Source organism: Pan troglodytes, chromosome 1 (genome assembly GCF_028858775.2).
Source record: "Pan troglodytes isolate AG18354 chromosome 1, NHGRI_mPanTro3-v2.0_pri, whole genome shotgun sequence".
Classification (NCBI taxonomy): Eukaryota; Metazoa; Chordata; class Mammalia; order Primates; family Hominidae; genus Pan; species Pan troglodytes.
In genome coordinates this window covers 51,082,860-51,102,982 of record NC_072398.2, presented here as the reverse complement: position 1 = coordinate 51,102,982, position 20,123 = coordinate 51,082,860, and positions in this window count along the sequence as shown.

Genomic DNA, 20,123 nt, shown 5'->3' with positions numbered 1-20,123 from the left:
GCCAAAAAGTTCTACTGGGATAGGCAGGATTATTGAGGCCAAATACACTAAGGGTCACTCAGATTGAGTCATTGACATTTCTACCCCAACTTGCACAAGACTAAGCAGACTAAAAGCAATGGTTGAAACCCAAAAGTTGAAAGTCTAATAGATAAAGGTTTTACCATATTTTATACAGCCCTTGTTACACTCTTATGTTCCCAACTAAAACCAAACCAAACCAAAACAAATGGGCAAACAAAAACAAACAAACAAACAAGCAAAACCCAGTGGGTGTGGATATAGGCTTTTTTTTTTCGGGACCTCAGGACTGTAAATAGAAAAATCATTCCCCACTTCCCTGTAGTGCTAAACCCCAATATTATTTTATCTCTGGTGCCTCTTGAGATAGCGTATTTTACAGTTGCAGATTTATGTTCTATAATTTTTTTAGTGTTCCTTTAGAATCTATAGTTTAAATCAAAACAGTCAATATTTATCCTCTCCTGGGAAAATCAACACTATTCCTGCACCATTATGCCCTAAAGATTTGCTGAGGCACCATCCTATTTTTCACAGTCCATCAGCCAGAACCTCAAAGATGTTCAAGTTCCTTTTGATTCTAATCTTATCCAAAATGTGAATGACGTTTGTTGCGTTTTAAAGAGGAAGTGAGCTCTAAGATTGATTCTATTGATTTCATCTAACAATAACACTTACTGTTTTAGTTCAGAACAGATATGAGGTTTCCAAAGAAAGTTACAATTTTGTCAAAGTAAGAGTCATTATCTAGGACATGATTTTTCGCAAGGAGTTGAATTCCTGATTTCTGACAGAGTACAAATAGTTTGAAACTTTCCTAAGCCAGAGACTAAGAGATAGTTAAGTGTATTTCTGGGTCTCACTGGCTACTCAAGGCAGCAGTTTCACTTTTCTGAAATCATGGCCCCACTATGACATAAGTAAGTTCTTGCTAATGGAACCTCTTCACTGGAAACCTAAACATGAACAGGGCTTTTATGACTTAAAATTAGTCCTCCTTCTACCACTCACTCTGGGTTTGACCTAGACCTAGTTATTATAAGACTTTCTGTCTACTTCTATGTGAAAGATATGGATAATTCCTTGGACTTCTGATTCCATTTTGTGGGAATTATCAGAGATCAATGAATGGTCTCTGTCTTGACCCAGTAGCAAACCCTACTCACCTTGTCTAAGTGCAATAGCAGGAACCGCTGCCCTAGTGGGGGCTTCCACCAGCTTGACATTAGGCTCTTTAAATCTAATAGTTCTTCATGGTGTACAGATTTTGTTGCTCACAGCAAATGCACAATATTACTTAGCAAATAGACTTACCTCCTGTGTAATCATATTATTTTCTTGTTCACGTATTTTCATCCATCATCGCAACACTTTGAATTCTGAAATTATTTTTTTCATAACCTGAAAAAGGGGAAAATCTTGACCGTGTAACCTCTAGCTATGATGTATGTTCAAAATAGATTTATTATAAATGACTTAGGAAATCTATACTTAACCTTTGTTGGTATGCCATATCTTTGTTCTGAAACAGGAAAATATCAGACAGAATATGCTGTAACAGATCTTACTTTGCTCCTGGAATATGACTTCTTGCCAGTGGCAAAATCTACCCAAATGGTGGAACTTGTACACCCAAGAATTTGTAATTAGCTAGAGATTAAAGGGTTAATAAACACACAGCTAATAGATCTCTTTTGGGAGGGTACATGATTTTGGAATGCTTTGGAAACAAAAAGCATGGACACCCCAATTAAGAGTATTCAGCAAATTAAATAACTTTAGAGTGCTATAATGCTTCCTAATAAGATGCCAATTACAAAAGTAGGTGCTTATATGAAAGAAGCTAGTGTGGAGGCTAAGAAAATACAAAATGTCTAGGCTGATCATTATGCCAGGCCAGTAGCACTCACTGAGATCCTACCCAAATCCTTGAAGAAGTTCAAGGAGGCCTTTATAGAACGTCTGCAACCAATTCTAGTCAGGAAAGGGTACTGGGAGAAATATGGGTTCAAATTGGATGTAAATCAGCCCCCTTCTTTGCTCTTTTGCAGGTTTAAAGCTACCTTTATCTATGCTAGTTATAAGTCACTATTCTTAATGTTGTTTCTTGTATCCTTAACTACTCCTTGATATGAGCCCAATAATTAGCTACAATTTGCTAGTGAACTGGTTAAGCACACAACTAAACTGATTATTGGGGTTGTATATGTTTTCATTTGAGAAGGCATTACTTCCCTAGGGCTGCCATAACATATTACCACCAACTAGGTGGCTTAAAGTGACAGAAAGTTATTCATTAACAGCTCTGAAGGCTAGAAGTCTGAAATCAAGGAGTTGGCAAGGTTGGTTCCTTCTAGAGACTCTAAGAGGGCATCTGTTCCCTGCCTGTCTTTAGCTTCCAGTAGTTGCTGGCAGTCACTGGTATTCCTTGACTTGCAGCTGTATCGCTCTAATCACTGCCTGTGTGTCTCTGTCCAGATCCGTCCCTCTCCTTGTGGAGATATCAGTCATTGGATTAAGGATCACCCTAATCTAGTATAACTTCATCTTAACTTGATTATATCTTCAAAGACCCTATTCCCAAGTAAATTCACATTCCCAGGTTCCAGGTGCACATGAATTTCGAGGGGACAATATTCAACCAAGAACAGAGAGCCACACAGCTTCCCTTGCTTCCAGTCCTTGTAATAATCAGTTGGTTTTCTGGACAGATGGCTTCAAGTACTTTGTGACTTTTTAGATGAGAAACATCACAAGAGCCCAGGTAACCAGAAACCCACAACTCTCTATTATGCCATACCTAGAATAGGAGGTTTCTATCTCCCCTAAAAAATACTTGGTGACATTTTGTGGGAGCTAGCTTTTGTAACTAGACCTTTACAGAAATAGAACTTGAAAGAGGGCTAGGGAACAGATGGTATATATTTGGAGTAGTGTCACTTTCACAGATCTTACAAGTAAGACACATTATTTGCTTTTAAACTTCCTAATGATGTCTATACTACAAATTTCATTGCCTGGCACCAAACTATTCTTGATAAGTGTTGTCAAAATATTACAGCACTGTCTGTCAATCCAATAAATGTTTTTTGGCCACAGTGAATCATTGAGTGGCTCCTAATGACTGGGTTTGAATTAGTAGCACAATAGCCTACTAGCTACTGTTGTTCTATTCCTAAACTAAATAGGAACAAATTATCTTGATAAATGGACACCTTCTTTCAGTATACTTCTTAACATCATCTAGGGTCTGCTTTGGCCTACACATTTTTCCTTTAGGAAAAATAGATAATCAGAAAACATGATTCAAGGAGAAAAACTAGACCTTGATGTAAGAACCCAAATTGTAGCCTCTCAAGGGGAATTTTGAGTTGCTTTCTATCTCTTTGGCTTCTTCACTTCATGATTTACCAAAGGCCCAGAAAGTGGGAAAGTGCCCTACATGCTGTGATTAGGAAAATAACAGATGAATTGGATTAGAGAATGTCTCCTCATCCGAGAAGTTCATGAAATTGGCAGGCGGTAGGTTAAAATAGAGCTGCCTTAGATATAGCATTGGCATCTCAAGAGGGAGCAAGTGCAGCTGTAAGAGAAGAATATTGTACTTATATCTCTGCATATTAATATTACTAAAAAGAGCTGGGATTCACAAAGAAAACAGAAAATTAGGTAATTTTGTTAATAACCTCATAGCTGGTTCTGCGGGCCATTCACATTGGGGATGGGATCTTTTCTATTGATTTAATGGTGAAACTCTTAGCTCCTGCCTGGGAAGTGGACTATAAACACTGATCATAATATTTCTCTTAGCATGTTGTGACAATTAGTTGTGTGAGCTTCAAAGTCTTCAATGCTGTTGTATAGTCTCTATTTCATGAAACGATCCAACAAATAATCATCAGCAAAAAGAACAGGAAAGCCTGACATTTATGGAGGTTGGAACAATCAGTCACTGGTATTATGGGTTGAGGGTGTTAGAATCCTAACTCCAAGTACTCAAAATGTAATCTTATTTGAAGATAGGGTCTCTATAGAGAAAATCAGTTAAAATGAGGGGCTACCTGGGTGGATCATAATCCAGTACTGGTGTGCTTATAAAAAATTTGGACGTTGAGACAGACATGCACATAGGGAGAACTCTATGTAAAGATGAAGGCAGAGACTGGAGTGATGATTCTACAAGCCAAGGACTGTGAAAGATTGCCAGCAAACCACCAGAAACTAGGGAAGAGGCATGGAACAGATTCTTCCTCACAGCTCTCAGAAGAAAGCAATCCTACCAGCACAGATCTTGGACTTTTAGCCTCCAGGACTGTGAGACAATAATTTTCTATTGTTTAAGTCACCCAATATGTGGTATTGTATACTGAGCCCTAGCAAATTAATGCAACTGGAAACTTGATACATGATTGTGACACTTCTAGTAGCAGAAAAGATCTGGATTGATCACACACTAAGATATTGTCTATCCCTCAGCTGAGGCTGAAGATACTTGGATCCTATAATTACAATTACTTATCCCTATACAGCTTACCGTCTACAATAATGTAGCTTTACTATTTCATTGTCTTCATTAGTATAAATGTACTATTTCAGGAAACTCTTGCTTAGAAGAATGAAAGTTGGAAATAACTTTATTGTTATTGTTATTATTGTTTCTGTATTCCAGAAAGTTCTTCAAAGAACCATCAACTTTTCAACAGAAAGCATCCACCAAGGATAGTCTATGCCCTAAGACTCTTTGAACTCATGCCTTCAAAGTCCTTGTCTTGCTGAATGAAATATTCTAATCCTATCACTAATCCTAAACTACTACATCATGACTCTTCCTGAATCTTAATCAAGCCCCTACCCATATTGAAAGACACACCTTAAGCCAGGCTTCAAATTCCTGATAAAATCTGACCTTGTATCTCCCTGTTTGAGATACTACCAGAGCTCTGTTGAGATGCTCTCCCTTATAAAGTTTAGCAATAAACTCACTCTGCCTTATCAACAAGATATGTTGTTGATATTTAGGAACCGTCATTCTAAAGAATGAGGCAGATTTTTTAGTGGCTAGCACAAGTAGTGATTCTGAGAGAGAGAAGTGATGGAGCTAGAGTGACAAATGATGAATTTGAGTCATTTGAGAACCCTTGCCAAAATAGGTGGGACCTAAAGAAACCAAAGTATCTAAGAGGTGGTGGTAGTTGGAGGGGAGGGAGTGACGATGAATATCAGTTATATTAACAATAAACCGTTGATCTTGATTGCAATACTAATTACTTATATTGAAATTTTAAATCCGTGTAAGTATTCTGTAGACTTGCTACTCAAAGTGTAGTCTTGTGGTTGAGCAGCATCAGTACCCCTTGAGAGCCTGTTAGAAATTCAGCAACTCAGGCCACCCTCAAGGCTACTGAGTCAGAATCGGCATTTTACCAAGACTCCCAGGGTGATTTATATGCACACTAAAGTTTGAGAAGCACTAGACCCCAGCAGATCTCAAATGGAGCCAAAGAGCTTTGTATAGATACTCAGGTTTTCCTGAGGCATGCTGTGTTAGAATTTTTGTGTGGAAAGCCCTAGAAAATGAGGACAAGTTTTGGTCATTCTTGGAAATTGAAGCAAGTAAATGAACATATTATAGGTGGGATCTGTCATTGCTACATGGAGGCAGCATATTAGAGTAAAAATCAGAGGACTCAGAGTTCAAGTTCAGTTTTGGACATTTATCTTCTGGTAACCTTGAGTTACTCCTTACTTAAATTTTGAGCTTCAGTTTCATCTCAGTATAAGAGAATAACAACATTTCCATAAGGAAGATCTCATAAGAGTTAAATGCAATTATAGGTGAAAAGTGCTTTGTAAGCTATGAATTCTTATATGCGTATAAATCAGTTATGTTATTTGACAAGTAGTGTAGCCCAGAGGTAGTTTACTCTTATGTTCATGATAATGGTCTTTCTTAAAATTATCCATCTGTGATCTTAGGGTAAGACAACTACAATATGATTTATATTTTCCAGATATTTTCTAAAATAATTTGTTTTGTTCTGTATATATTTTCATAGGAATATGAGTGTATGGATTGATTTCTTCTCCTCTTTCCCCTTTTCCCTCCTTGCCTTTCCTTTCCTTTCCTCTCTTTCCTTGCTTCCTTCATTCCTTCTCTCTGTCTCCCTTCCTCCCTCCCTTACTTCCTTGTTTCATTTGGCAATTTCTATTGAATGTCAAACACTGTTCTAAGCACTGTACTGGGACTACAATAGTGAACAAGGTTGACAAAGTTCCTATCCTCATGAAACTTATATTTTAGTGGAGAAATAGATTATTAAAAACAATGAGAAAATAATTTCAGCTAGATGAAATTCCTATGAATAAACTAAAGCAGAATTAGGAGATAGAAAAGGATTGAGTCATGTATGTAGGGAAGGAGGGGCATGCTATTTTAGACAGAGTTGTCAAAGAAGGCCTCTCGGAATGAAGTTTTATCAGATAATTAAATAAAATGACAGTGAGTCATATTAAGATCTGAATGAAGAAGATTTAAGAAAGGAGGAAAAATCATTTGTAACATTCTTCTCATTCATCATGTTTGAGGAAAAGCAAAGATACCATTGTGGTTGGGGGAGACTGGCCATGGAGGGCCTTATGGCAGTGGTGAGAAGTCTGGAGTTTCTCCACCGTGTGGAGTGGGGCAGGAATTTTTGTTTATAAATAAGTATACCGTCTTTTATGAGTTTGGTGTGAATTAGTTCCCCCAGAGTCCGGACAGTTGTCCGGACTCTTGATAAGCAGATAAAGTATCTGAACCTGAAAAGCTGAGGACTTGCTCCTAAACTTGACTGTGATGTGGCTATGATGCTGCTGAACTATGTGAGCCTTTCTGAAGCAGACAGCTAGTTGCCCTCTTTGACTTTTTAAAAAATGTGTCAAAATTCTTTTCATTGTAAGAATAGAAACCTATCCAAAAATGTATCCTAAATAAGCTAAGCAAAAAAGATTTATTGACTCATATAACAGAGCAGATTATGGTTAGCTGTTGATGAGGTTCGATTTAACTCAATGGCCACCTCGGGTCATTACATTGGCTCCATTCCCAGGCTTCAAAAGGTGGTTTCCTGGAAGCTACAGGCTTTTTCCCTGACTGTGGCAGTTCCTAGTCTCAATCCTCATTCCTTGAATTATCAGAGGATATGCTCTGTCTTCTCGAATGGCTTGGGGTGTGGAAAGGGTAGAAAGAAAAGAGGGAAAGCTTATTTCCCAGAAGCCCTTTCAAATATTCCTCAAATCTTGTTGGATTAAAATTAGCCATGGGCCCATTCCTGAATCAACTCTGTGGCCAGTAAGACGAAATTGTCTTATTGGCTAAAGTTAACAGAGCCCACCTCCAGAACTAAGAATAGAGTCCATCTTATCCAACCCGAACAGCATAAAATGTGGAAAGAAGTGAGTCTCTAAAGAAAAATCTGTGTGTGTTTGCAGAATAGTAGAGTGAAAAGGATGCTCGGGGGACACCAAAAAAAATGAATGTTAGACCGGATTTGGGCAAACTACAGCCTATGGGCCAAATCCTCCCCATAACCTGTTTAGCATAGCCCTGGAGCTAAGAACAGTGTTTACAGTTACAAATGATGGGGGAAACTGGAAAGAAAAATAATACTTTGTGACATAGGAAATTATATAAAATTTGAAGTTTAGTGTGCATAGTAAGTTTTATTGAAAATAATCACACTCGTTTGTTTATATATTGCTTATGGCTATTTTCACACCACAATGACAGAATTGAGTAGTTACAATAGAGTCTATAGGGCATGCAAAGCCTAAGTAAAACCTAGTTACTATCTGGTCCTTTACAGAATAAAAGCTTGCCACTGTATTAGTCCATTTTCATACTGCTATAAAGAACTGCCAGAGACTGGGTAATTTATAAAGGAAAGAGTTTTAATTGATTCACAGTTAAGCATGGCTGGGAAGGCTTCAGGAAGCTTACAATTATGGTGGAAGATGAAGGGGAAGCAAGGCACCTTCTTCACAAGGCAGCAGGAAGGAGAAGTGCTGAGTGAGCAGGGAAGAGCTGCTTATAAAACCATCAGATTTTGTGATAACTGACTCATTATTATGAGAACAGCATGGGGATACCACCCCCATAATTCAATTACCTCCACCTGGTCTCTCCCTTGACTTGTGGGGATTATGGGAATCATGGGAATTACAATTCAAGATGACATTTGGGTGGGGACATAAAGAGTAACCATATCATTCTGCCCCGGCCCCTCCCAAATCTCATGTCCCTTTCACATTTCACAACCAATCATGCCTTCCCAACAGTCCCCCAAAGTCTTAATTCATTCCAGTATTAATCTAAAAGTCCACAGTCCAAAGTCTCACCTAAGACAATGCAAGTCCCTTCTGCCTATGAGCCTGTAAAATCAAAAGCAAGTTAGTTACTTCCTAGATAAAATGGGGACACAGGTATTGGGTAAATACAGCCATTCCAAATGGGAGAAATTGGGCAAAACAAAGGGGTTACAGGGCCCATGCAAGTCTGAAATCCAGTGGGGCAGTCAAATATTAAAGCTCCAAAATGATCTCCTATGACTCCAATTCTCACATCCAGGTCACACTGATGCAAGATGTGGACTCCTGAGGCCTTGGGCAGCTCCACCTATGTGGCTTTGCAGTGTACAGTCCCCATCCTGGGCTGCTTTCACAGGCTGCCTGTGGCTTTTTCAGGCACATGGTGCAAGCTGTTGGTGGATCTACCATTCTGGGGTCTGAAGGATGGTGGCTCACAGCTCTATTAGGCAGTGCCCCAGTGGGGACTCTGTATGGGGGTTCTGACCCCACATTTCCATTCCACACTTCCCTAGCAGAGGTTCTCTATGAAGGCTCCACTCTTGCAACAAACTTCTGCCTGGACATCCATACATGTTACTATAAATCCTCTGAAATCTAGGTGGAGATTCCCAAACCTCAATCCTTGATTTCTGTGCACCTGCAGGCCCAACACCACATGTAAGCTGTCAAGGTATGGGGCTTGCACTCTCTGAAGCATTGGCCTGAGCTGTATGTTGGCTCATTTTAGCCACAGCTGGGATGCAGGGCACCAAGTGCCAAGACTGCACAAAGAAACAAGGACCCTGAGCCCAGCACAATAAACCAATTTTTCCTCCTAGGCATCCAGGCCTGTGATGAAAGGGACTGCCAGGAAGGTCTCTGACATGCCCCAGAAACATTTTCCCTGTTGTCATGGTGATTCGCATTTGGCTCCTTGTTATTACACAAACTTCTGCAGAGGCTTGAATTTCTCCCCAGAATATGGGTTTTTCTTTTCTACTGCATTTTCAGGCTGCAAAATATTTAAACTTTTATACTCTGTCACCTCTTGAAGGCTTTGCTGTTTTGAAATTTCTTCTGCCAGAAACCCTAAGTCATTCAAGTTCAATGTTCCACAGATCTCTAGGGCAGGGATAAAATGCTGCAGTCTCTTTGCTAAAGCATAGCAAGAGGCACCTTTATGCCAGTTCCCAACAAGTTCCTCATCTCCATCTGAGACCACCTCAGCCCGGACTTCATTGTCCATATCACTATCAGCATCTTGGTCAAAGCCATTTAACAAGTCTCTAGGAAGTTCCAAAGTTTCCCACATCTTCCTGTCTTCTGAGCCCTCCAAACTGTTTCAACCTCTGCCTGTTACCCAGTTCCAAAGTTGCTTCCACCTTTTTGGGTATCTTTATAGCGGCACCCCACTCTCTGTGGTACCAATTTACTGTATTAGTCCATTTTCATACTTCTATAAGGAACTACCCAAGCTGGGTAGTTTATAAAGGAGGTTATGTTGACTCACAGTTCAGCAAGACTGGGGAGGCCTCTAGAAACTTACAATCATGGAGGAAGGTGAAGGGGAAGCAAGGCATATTCTTCACAAGGCAGCAGGAAGGAGAAGTGCCGAGCGAAATGGGGAAGACCCCCTTATAACACCATTAGATCTCATAAGAACTCACTCACTCTCATGAAAACAGCATGGGGAAACCACCCCCCATGATTGAATTGCCTCCACCTGATCTCTCCCTTGGCACATGGGGATTAGGGGGATTACAATTCAAGATGAGATTTGGGTGGGGACACAAAGCCTAACCATATCATCAACCCCAGTACTAGACCATCTAAATCAGCATAAGCAAAAAAGGGGAGGTGATGGCTAAAACAACTGAAAAGTTCAGGGATGAATATGCATTTAGGTCTGGCTAGAAGTAAGAGCTACAAATGTGCCCACCAACATTTTTCTCTCTCTCTTATTCTTGCTATTCTCATCCTTTCTCTTGCATTCCTTCCTCTTTTGCCTTGACTCAGCTCTGCTTTTTTCTGTTAGCTTTGTTTTTGGGAATGTTCTTCCCAGGTGCTAGCAAGTACACCACGGATAGCTCTAGATTTATGTTGTTCCTACAGCTAGTGAATCCAAAACCCATATATTTCCCAAGAGCATTAGCAAAAGCCCAAAGGAAAATTCTGACACCTCTGCCTTGGAACTATAGCTCCTCCCTGGGATGAATTATTGTGCCTAAAGAGTGAAGGATTCCGATTAGCTAGGCTGGATGATGTGCTCACTCTGTATCTGGGGTCCCGAGGTCACCAGTGGGTAGCAGGAAATTTCCAAAAGGGAAAGATGACAGAAGACAAAAAGCATCAGATGTTTATTAAAAATCTGCCCTTTAAATTTTATAAAAAATTCTTGTTTTAATACATACTAATCAAGTTCTTGATTTTATTTCCATGCACTTGTTTTTAAAAGTATTGTTTTCAATGCATGTGTATGACGCAAACGTGTCGAGTGATGCCCTTTTCCGATTTTGGAGAATTTTTTTAGGATCTATTCAATGATAAGTAGTTGGCATTGTAAAGTAGATTTTTTTTCCCCAAAGCCCATTCAGGGGAATCTATATCTATTTATCCAGTCGAAGCATGAGACAAAAGGGAACGTTTCACAGCAAACAGCTTTTAGAGAACAGTTGCTTGGGCAGTTTTTCCAGAGCAATGGGATTTAGATGTGGTGGAAAATACATAAGGCTGAAATACCTGATGAAACTTGTCAACACTTTTAATTCTACATCTGTTGTTGATCACACTATGGGACTTGTTAATATGTTTATGATCATGTTGCCACAATGGAAAACACCAAGTTAAATTGTCATGTCTAGTCAGGTAGGGCACCAGGTCCTTCATGTATATTTGATGACAAACAATTCCATTAAAACATGGCTGGGTTATTTCATTAATGTAACTCATAGAGAGCCTCGTGTTTGGTTTTGTTATTCTTTGTGCCCCAGGCATAAGCAAGTAGAATTCAAGACACTTAAGCCAAGAAAGTGGAATAGTAATTAGCTCCCCCATTAACAAAACATCAGTTTTGTGTGAAGTGCTAGTTAGGTTTTCAGGGTTGTCATCTCTCATCTGGTTAGCAAGTGAACAGAAAAGCTGGCTTTTTGATATGGAATGCGCTAGGGTTCAGGTACTTGCTAAGCACTTCTGGTTGTTAAAATTGAGAAACTACCAGGGGCTTGTATTATCATATTGCAATTAATGTTCCCTATCAACACTAAAGTAAACCTTTTTTAGCAATAAGTTAAAATAGTTTTTTTTTTTTTTTTTAATGCTGGCTGGGTGTAGGAGGCTGAGGCTGTGGATTGCTTGAGCCCAGGAATTTGAGACCATCCTGGTCAACAAGGGCAAAACCCTGTCTCTACAAAAATACAACAATTAGCAGCTTGCACCTGTAGTCCCAGCTACTAGAGAAGCTGAGGTGGGAGAACCACTTGAGCCCAGAAGGTTGAGGCTACATTGAGCTGGGATCACACCACTGCACTCCAGCTTGGGTGACAGACCAAGACACTGTCTCAAAGAAAAAAAAAAAAAAGATTTTTTTCTTCTAATCTGCAATATGTCTATCTCCTCTCTCCCTGCCCCTCCAAGCTCCCTACCCCTACAACAATTTGTCTTTGAATGAGTTACTAATGAGCTAGAGTTACCAATGAGCTAGAGTTACCATTCAATAAAGCCTATCAGGTTTGAACACATCACATGGAACATCTTGTATGATGTCTCACTTAAAATACTTCATACTTTAACAAAATTATTAAATAAAATCCATGCAAAGTAATCAAAGAAAATGAAATTTAGTGTTGCACAGCCAAGTGCCATCTGTAAGGTTTATGTACCTGAATTCTCATAGACTGCAGCAATGCCGGACCTTTGAGGAACCTTGTCTAATGCACCCTCTCCTTCTATACAAAATGCCTAGCAGAGTACCTGGAACACAATAAGCGCCACATAAATGAATATATAAAACTGCACCTCTTCATGCACACATCAACCTCCATCTTGCTATGCTTTCATACATATTTTAACTTCTACACTAAAAGCCATTGTCCATAAAGGCAGAATTCATTATGAACCACAGTATCGTGCCTTTCATGTCTAGTATACGTTAAATATCTATTTTGAAGTGAAAATATAACATTAATTACATCTAAAATGCTCTACCTATAGCAAGTAGAAAATGTAAGTGTACCTGATTTCCTCTTAATAATGGCTTATCTTATTTTCTCATGAGAACTATTTTTAATTGTCTTCATTAATGATCTGGACAAGGTAGAGGGATTTAAGCAGATGGTACTCATAGCTGGTCTTTTATTCTCAAACATTTAAAACAAAGTGAAGGCCGGGATAAAGTTGTAAGACAGGAAGACATGGAATCCCAAGTTGAAATACCCCATGGTGTTTTTCAGCTGCTTTATTTGGGAATGATCTTTCCCCTAAGGTCTACTGGCTGGAAGATCAAGTGAGGGATAACTCTCTCAGAATGACATTTAGGTAGAAAATAAAAATCCTAATGAGAAAATACTAATAATGTACTTAGAAGCCTTGACTATGGGTAGAAAATAGGAAATGAAAGGCAAGAGACAAAACTAAATGGAATGCCATTCATAAAAACAATATGGATGGCAGGTATTATGGCTCATAAGAGGAAAAAACAAGAAAAAAACCCCCAAATTTCACAGAATTTTGTAGCAAAATGTGACACAGTAGGTGATGGCCTTTCAGGTTGTATAAAAAAGAGTTTTTAGTTTCTTTACTATGAGCTTAATGAAATTATGGGCAGTGTCCATTTTTGCTCACCATATTACACGTAGTACCTGTGACAATGCCCAGCACATAGTAGGTGTTTCATAAATAATTGATGAATAAGTAATTCATAGGATCAGAAGCCTTCAGCTCAAACTCTGCTTAGCCTTGATATTGAGGTATGAAGACAGAGACAAACCCATAGTAACTAAAGCATTGGGAGAAAACTGTTTATTTTTATATTTCTGCCCTTTTCAATGTTTCTTTCATTTGTAATATTTTCCACCTTCTCAAACTTATTCTTTTTAATATAAAGAGAGGTGCAAAAGAATTGCTTAAGGAAAGAACTTTCCTCTTGGGATCTACATAGATTTCTGGTAGTATGAACATATACTTTGAATAATAATAATTATTGTTTTATATGTGTGTAACACCTTTCCACTAGAGAATATTTTTTTTTGGTTTGAGAATTTCCACATTTTCTGTAAACAAAAAAAAAAATTATTCTCCTTTGTGGCAAGGACTTGAAAAAAGAATTATTCCCAAATAGGTCTCATTAAGACAACAAAATCAGTTTATGTCCCAAGAGCTTCTCTCTCTGCACCATCTTGCAGCAATCCCATCTGTTTTTGGCTGTTGGTGTAACAGTTAAAGTAGTATTTTAAGTTAATACATAGCAACAAGCTAATTTAGCAGGCGTGTTAAAAGAATATGCTTTTATAAAAGCTTGCTTGTCAAAATTGATGGAGTTTGACTAAGAGAAATGGTTAAAGAAGACCTAGCTGTTAAAACCAATGTTTACCTTTATAATTAATATCTTTTAACAGTAAAGGAAGAAGCCATCATAAATAGATGATTTGAAATGGATTACATGCTCCTAAATGCTTATTTCATGTGAAATAGCTCAGTACTTAAATTATTGTCAGTTAAATAATAAGATCAGGCTCACTTGTGTTCCTGGTACTATGCTAGATTAAAAGAATAATGTTTCGAACTTACCCCTGTTTCTTTGACCTCTTCCCATAAAGCATGAGGGTTACTAAGCACCAAGATAGTCTACCACCATATTTCAAGCTGACTGAGCATTTAATGTAAACAAACCTTACAATTCTTTGCTTGTCTATGATCAAATCCTTGCCAGAGTATTTTATATTGGCTAGTGTTTGAACATAATCATTATTTTCTGCCTTCAAAATTATCTTAGTGAGGGCTATAAATTTAAGATATGCAAATATTTAGTGAATAGGTACTATCTGCAAAGCAAAGTGGAATATGAAAAGTAGAATAAGATTTATTATTTAAACTATGTATAATTTCACAAAAGGATTTAAAGCAGAATGTTCATTTACCTCATTTGAAAATGGAATATGCCCACATTGCTTATTTCCCAAAGGTGTCGTAAAGAAAAAAAATGACATAATTTGTGCTAAGTATGTGTCAAGTACCATACAATACAAATGCAGTACACTAATTGTGTTAGTCCATTCTTGTGTTGCTATAAAGAAATACCTCAGACTGGGTAATATATTTTATTTTATGTTTTTCATCTTGAAATCCTTTTTTTAAAAAAATTTTAAGTTCTGGGATACATGCACAGAATGTGCAGGTTTATTACACAGGTATACATGTGCCATGGTGGTTTGCTGCAGCTATCAACCCATCATCTAGGTTTTAAGCCCTGCATGCATTAGCTATTTGTCCTAATGGTCTCCCTCTCCAGTGTGTGATGTTCCCCTCCCTGTGTCTGTGTGTCCTCATTGTCTGACTCTCACTTATAAGTGAGAACATGAGGTGTTTGGTTTTCTGTTCCTGTGTTAGTTTGCTGAGAATGATGGCTACCAGCTTTATCCATGTCCCTGCAAAGGACATGAACTCATTATGTTTTATGGCTGCATGGTATTCCATGGTGAATATGTGCCAGATTTTCTTTATCCAGAGACTGAGTAATATATAAAGAAAAGAGGTTTAATTGGTTCACGGTTCTGCAAGCTGTACAAGAAGCACAGTGCCAGCATCTGCTCAACTTCTGGTGGGGGCCCTAGGAAGCCTACAGTCATGGTGGAAGGTGAAAGCAGAGCAGGTGCATTGTGTGCTAAGAGTGGGAGTGAGAGAGAGAGAGCAGGGAGATTCCACACTCTTTTAAACAACCAGATCTCGCATGAACTACCAGAGCAAGAACTAACTTGTCACCAAAGGGATAGCACTAAGCCATTTATGAGTGATCCAGGCTCATGATCCAAATACTTCCCACCAGGCCTACTCCAACATTGGGTATCCCATTTCAACATGAGATTTGGAGGGGACAAACATCCAAACCATACCATTAATATTCATTAATAATCTGTGTATTAGGATTCTCTGAAGAAACAAACCCAGTTGTGTGTGTGTGTGTGTGTGTGTGACCTATATATCCTAAAAACTTTTTATTATAATGTATCAATTCACACAATTATAGAGGTGAAAAAGTCCCACAATAAGTCATCTACAAGCTGGAGGCCGCGTAAGGCCAGTGGTGTAGTTCAAAGGCGTGACAGCCAGTGGGTTGATGGTGTAGATTCCTTTCCAATCTGAAGGCCTGAGGACCAGGAGCACCAAGGGCAGGGGAAGGTCAATGTCCTAGCTCAAGCAGTCAAACAGAGGGAGCAGGAATCCAGTGTTCCTCCTCCTTTTTGTTTCATTTGGGGCCTCAGCCAGTTGGTAGTTGGCCCGTCCACACTGGGAAGGGCTATCTGATTTACTCGATCTACCAATTTGAATGCCGATCTCCTTCAGAAACACCCTTAGAGACACACCGAGAAATAATGTTTAGTCAGATATCTGGGAATCCCATGGCTCAGTCAAGCAGCTGCATAAAATTAACTGTCACAATCTGTAATTAAATAATGTTAAATGTTTTAGGAAGTCTTTTTAATTAGAACATTTTAACTCTTCAATTCCAGAGCCGAAGTTTAAGTATGCCCTGGGAATTTTGGAATATTGGGTTATGAGCAAGGATCATATTTAGGAAGATGATTTGGGCTCAAAGTATTAGAAGCCCTCACTCAACTCAATCTTACTTAAATAATAGGATATACTAATTTCACAAAACAAGCAGTTCAGAGTTACGGAAGGATCCAGGATCTTCTCTGGCATTCCTTTTCTCTGACTATGCTCAGATCCTCAGACATGATAACAAGCAAAGGAAAAAATATAGGGACAATGTCTTTCTGCCTCTTTAAGGAAATCTTTTTTTTTTTTTTGTCGAGATGGAGTCTCACTCTGTCGCCCAGGCTGGAGTGCAGTGGTGCGATGTCGGCTCACTGCAAGCTCCGCCTCCTGGGTTCCCGCCATTCTCTCGCCTCAGCCTCCTGAGTAGCTGGGACTACAGGCACCCTCCACCACACCCGGCTAATTTTGTTTTTGTATTTTTAGTAGAGACGGGGTTTCACGGTGTTAGCCATGATGGTCTCGATCTCCTGACTTCGTGATCCTCCCACCTCGGCCTTCCAAAGTGCTGGGATTACAGGTGTGAGCCACCGCGCCCAGCCTATAGGAAATCTTTTTACGATGCACCCCAACAGACTTTATCTCCTGTTCCCTGATGGGAATGACATCATATACTCAGTCAAAGCCAATGAGAATGGGGCTCCCATGACTGTTTTATACAAACCAGGCTCTTACTTTGGGTCTGAAACAGGAACCCATGAATGGATTTGGAATTCTGTAAGAAAGGAAGGGGTGGGAAATGAATGTTGGGTGAATAACGAACAAAATTCACTATGCATGGGTCTGGGTTCTTAGGCCTCCTCTCATTAAATATGTTGTTTTAATTACCCTGTGCATTTATTAGTTTATTTCTCTGAGAGGGACTATTTCTTGTACTTCAGATTCATGTTGCCAGGATTCTGCTAGGTACTACAAATTTACTTTTTATAAAACAAATTTCATTATCTAAACTCTTAAGCCTATTTATCCTTGACCTTGGCTAGTAATGTTATCATTTTTCCAGGGTGGCCAATTTAAAACATTGCTTCCAGGGTGGCCAATTTAAAACACGCCTTCCATTGAGGGAGGGGATTATATCCCTGCCCCTTACATCTGGGCAGGCTTATGTCTGCTTTGACCAATAGAGTACAGTGTAAGTGATGCTATGTGACTACTAAGCAGGTCATAAAAAGCCACAAACTTCTTCTTTACACACTAGAACACTTTTTCTTGAAGGCTTGAGTCACTATGTAAGAAGTCTGACTTCCCCGAGGCAGCCATCAAGAGGCCACATGGACAGACAAAAAAGAGAGAGAGAGAGAGAAGCCTAATGAGTTCCAGCCATTAGTCACACCAGCCTAGGTTCCTGACATGAGAGTGAAGTCTCCAGATGATTCTGGCTCCCAGCCATCAAGTCAATCCTACTCATTGCTCTACAATGACTGGGAGGGGCTGAAGCTCCAGACACTGTAGAGCAATGACAAGCCATTCCTATAGTATGTACCCTGTCTGAATTCTTAACCCAAAGAATTCATGGGTGTGTCAATTTGTGTCTTCCAAAGATGACTGCAATATTTCCTATTCTAGATGGTCCTCTGCACTGATGCTCCTCCTATTGAGTAGTGGGGTCTGTGTCCCCTTCCCTTGAATTTGGGAACGCTATTGACTGCACCAACCCATAGACTACAGAAAAAGTGATGCTATGTGACTTCTGAGGCTAGGTTATGAAATGCCATGCAGCTTCTGCCTTGGTCTCTAGGATCACTCACTCTCTGCATGCTCCCTTTTGTGGTTCTTTGTCTCAGAACCCAGCCATCCTGCTGAGAGGAGCTCAAGCCACATGGAGAGGCCACATGCAGGTGCCATGGTCAACCATCCCAGCCCAGGCAGCAGATATGTGGATAAATATGCCTCCAGGTGGCTCCAGACCCAAATTCCCACACATTGGAGACTTCCGGCTGAGGCCCCAGACATTACAGAAGAGAGACAAGCCATCCCCACTATGCCCTGTCTAAATTCCTGACCCACAGACTCTACAAATATAATAAAAGGATTGTTCTGTGGCACTAAGTTTCAGACGGTTAGTTATGCAGCATTGAATATCAAGAATAGTGAGTACAATTGGTTATTATTTTAACCCACTATAGTTTTGGGTGGTTTGTAATAAACACAACACCCAGCTACTCAGGTTTGAAAACATGTTTCATTCTTTGCTTTCTTTTACTGCTTGTCCATTCAGAATTCTTATTTCATGAAATCTACCTTTGTTATATCCCTTGATGTTATCTTCTTTTTATTCCCACTACCACTGTTTTGGTCAGCTATTTTGCCCCTTTTCTAGATAATTGCTATAGTCTCTGAACTGATCTCTCTGCTTCCCAGCAATCTTTCCTACTATCTCCCTACACACCCTGCCCAGTCTATGCCATCCACTGCCACCAGAGTTGTCACCATAAACCTGGAAACATAAGGGTGATACTGAGTTCCTGCCCCAAAACTTTCCATGGCTATCTCATAGGGCATTCAGAACTCCCACAATTTTATCTTCTAGCCAGAGAAGTCACATATCTCTTCCAACATGCTCCTTTCTTTGTCTTTACTCAAGATGTGTCTTTTACCCTGGAGTCTCCCTTCTCCAGTGTCCTCTCTTCAGTCTAATTCACATCTTCGCATCTTCTAATAAGGTTGGTAAGGCTTCCTAGACATCCTATGGACAGAAATAGTTTCATATCTCTAGAAGACTTCATTTATACCACTGATAAAGAGTTTATTAGGATGGGCACGGTGGCTGACGCCTGTAATCCCGCACTTTGGGAGGCTGAGGTGGGCAGATCACCTGAGGTCAGGAGTTTGAGACCAGCCTGGTCAACATGGTGAAACCCCATCTCTACTAAAAATACAAAAACTAGCTCTGTGTGGTGGCATGCACCTGTCGTCCCAGCTACTCAGGAAGCTGAACGCAGGAGAATCACTTGAACCTGGGAGGTGGAGGTTGCAGTGAGCCGAGATTGTGCCAGTGCACTCCAGACTGGGCAACAGAGCAAGACTCTGTCTCAAAAAAAAAGAAAAAAAATGAATTTATTACATCTTTCTCATATTATAGTTATCTGTGTAAATCTTCTATCATCCTCACCACTGGGATCTTCTAAAGGTGGGAATTAGTTTTTATTCATCTTATCACTTTTAACCTGTGGCAGTACATCATCATGATACAATAAACATTCCACAAAATGAATCCAATAACTTATTTGTTCTGTCTGTTGTCAGATGATTCCTTTATCATACATTGACTCTTCAATTAACTTTTGTATTCATTTTCTAGAGTTACCATAACAATCACCACAAAAATTTGGTGACTTAAAACAACAGGCACAGTTCTGGAGGCCAGAATTCTGAAATTGCGGTGTGGCAGGGCTGCACTCTTCCTTGAGGTTCTGGGGGGAATCCATTACTTGCCTTTTTCTATCTCCTGGTGGTTTCCCAGCATCTTTGACACTCCTTTACTCGTGGCCATGTCACTCCAATCTCTGCCTCTGTTTCCACGTCACTTATCCTCTGTGTGTCTGTGTCAAATCTCCTATCTCTATTTTATAAGGACATTCATGATGACATTTAGGGTCCACTCAACTAATTCATGATATACTCCTCTCGAGAGCCTTGCTTAATCATATCTTTTACAAAACAAATTAATAATCGCAGGTTCCAGGGATTTGACATGGATATCTCTTGGGGGGCCATTTTTTGGCCTGCTATACTTCTTACAGCTACTGAAATGTGCTCTCTTTATAATTCTTGTCCTCTTTTTTTTTTTTTTTTTGGAGACAGAGTCTCTCTCTGTCACCCAGGCTGGAGTGCAGTGGCACAATCTCGGCTCACTGCAACCTCTGCCTCCCAGGTTCAAGCGATTCTCCTGCCCCAGCCTCCCGAGTAGCTGGGACCACAGGCGCTGCCACCATGCCCGGCTAATTTTTTTGGTATTTTTAGTAGAGACGGGGTTTCACCGTGTTAGCCAGGATGGTCTCGATCTC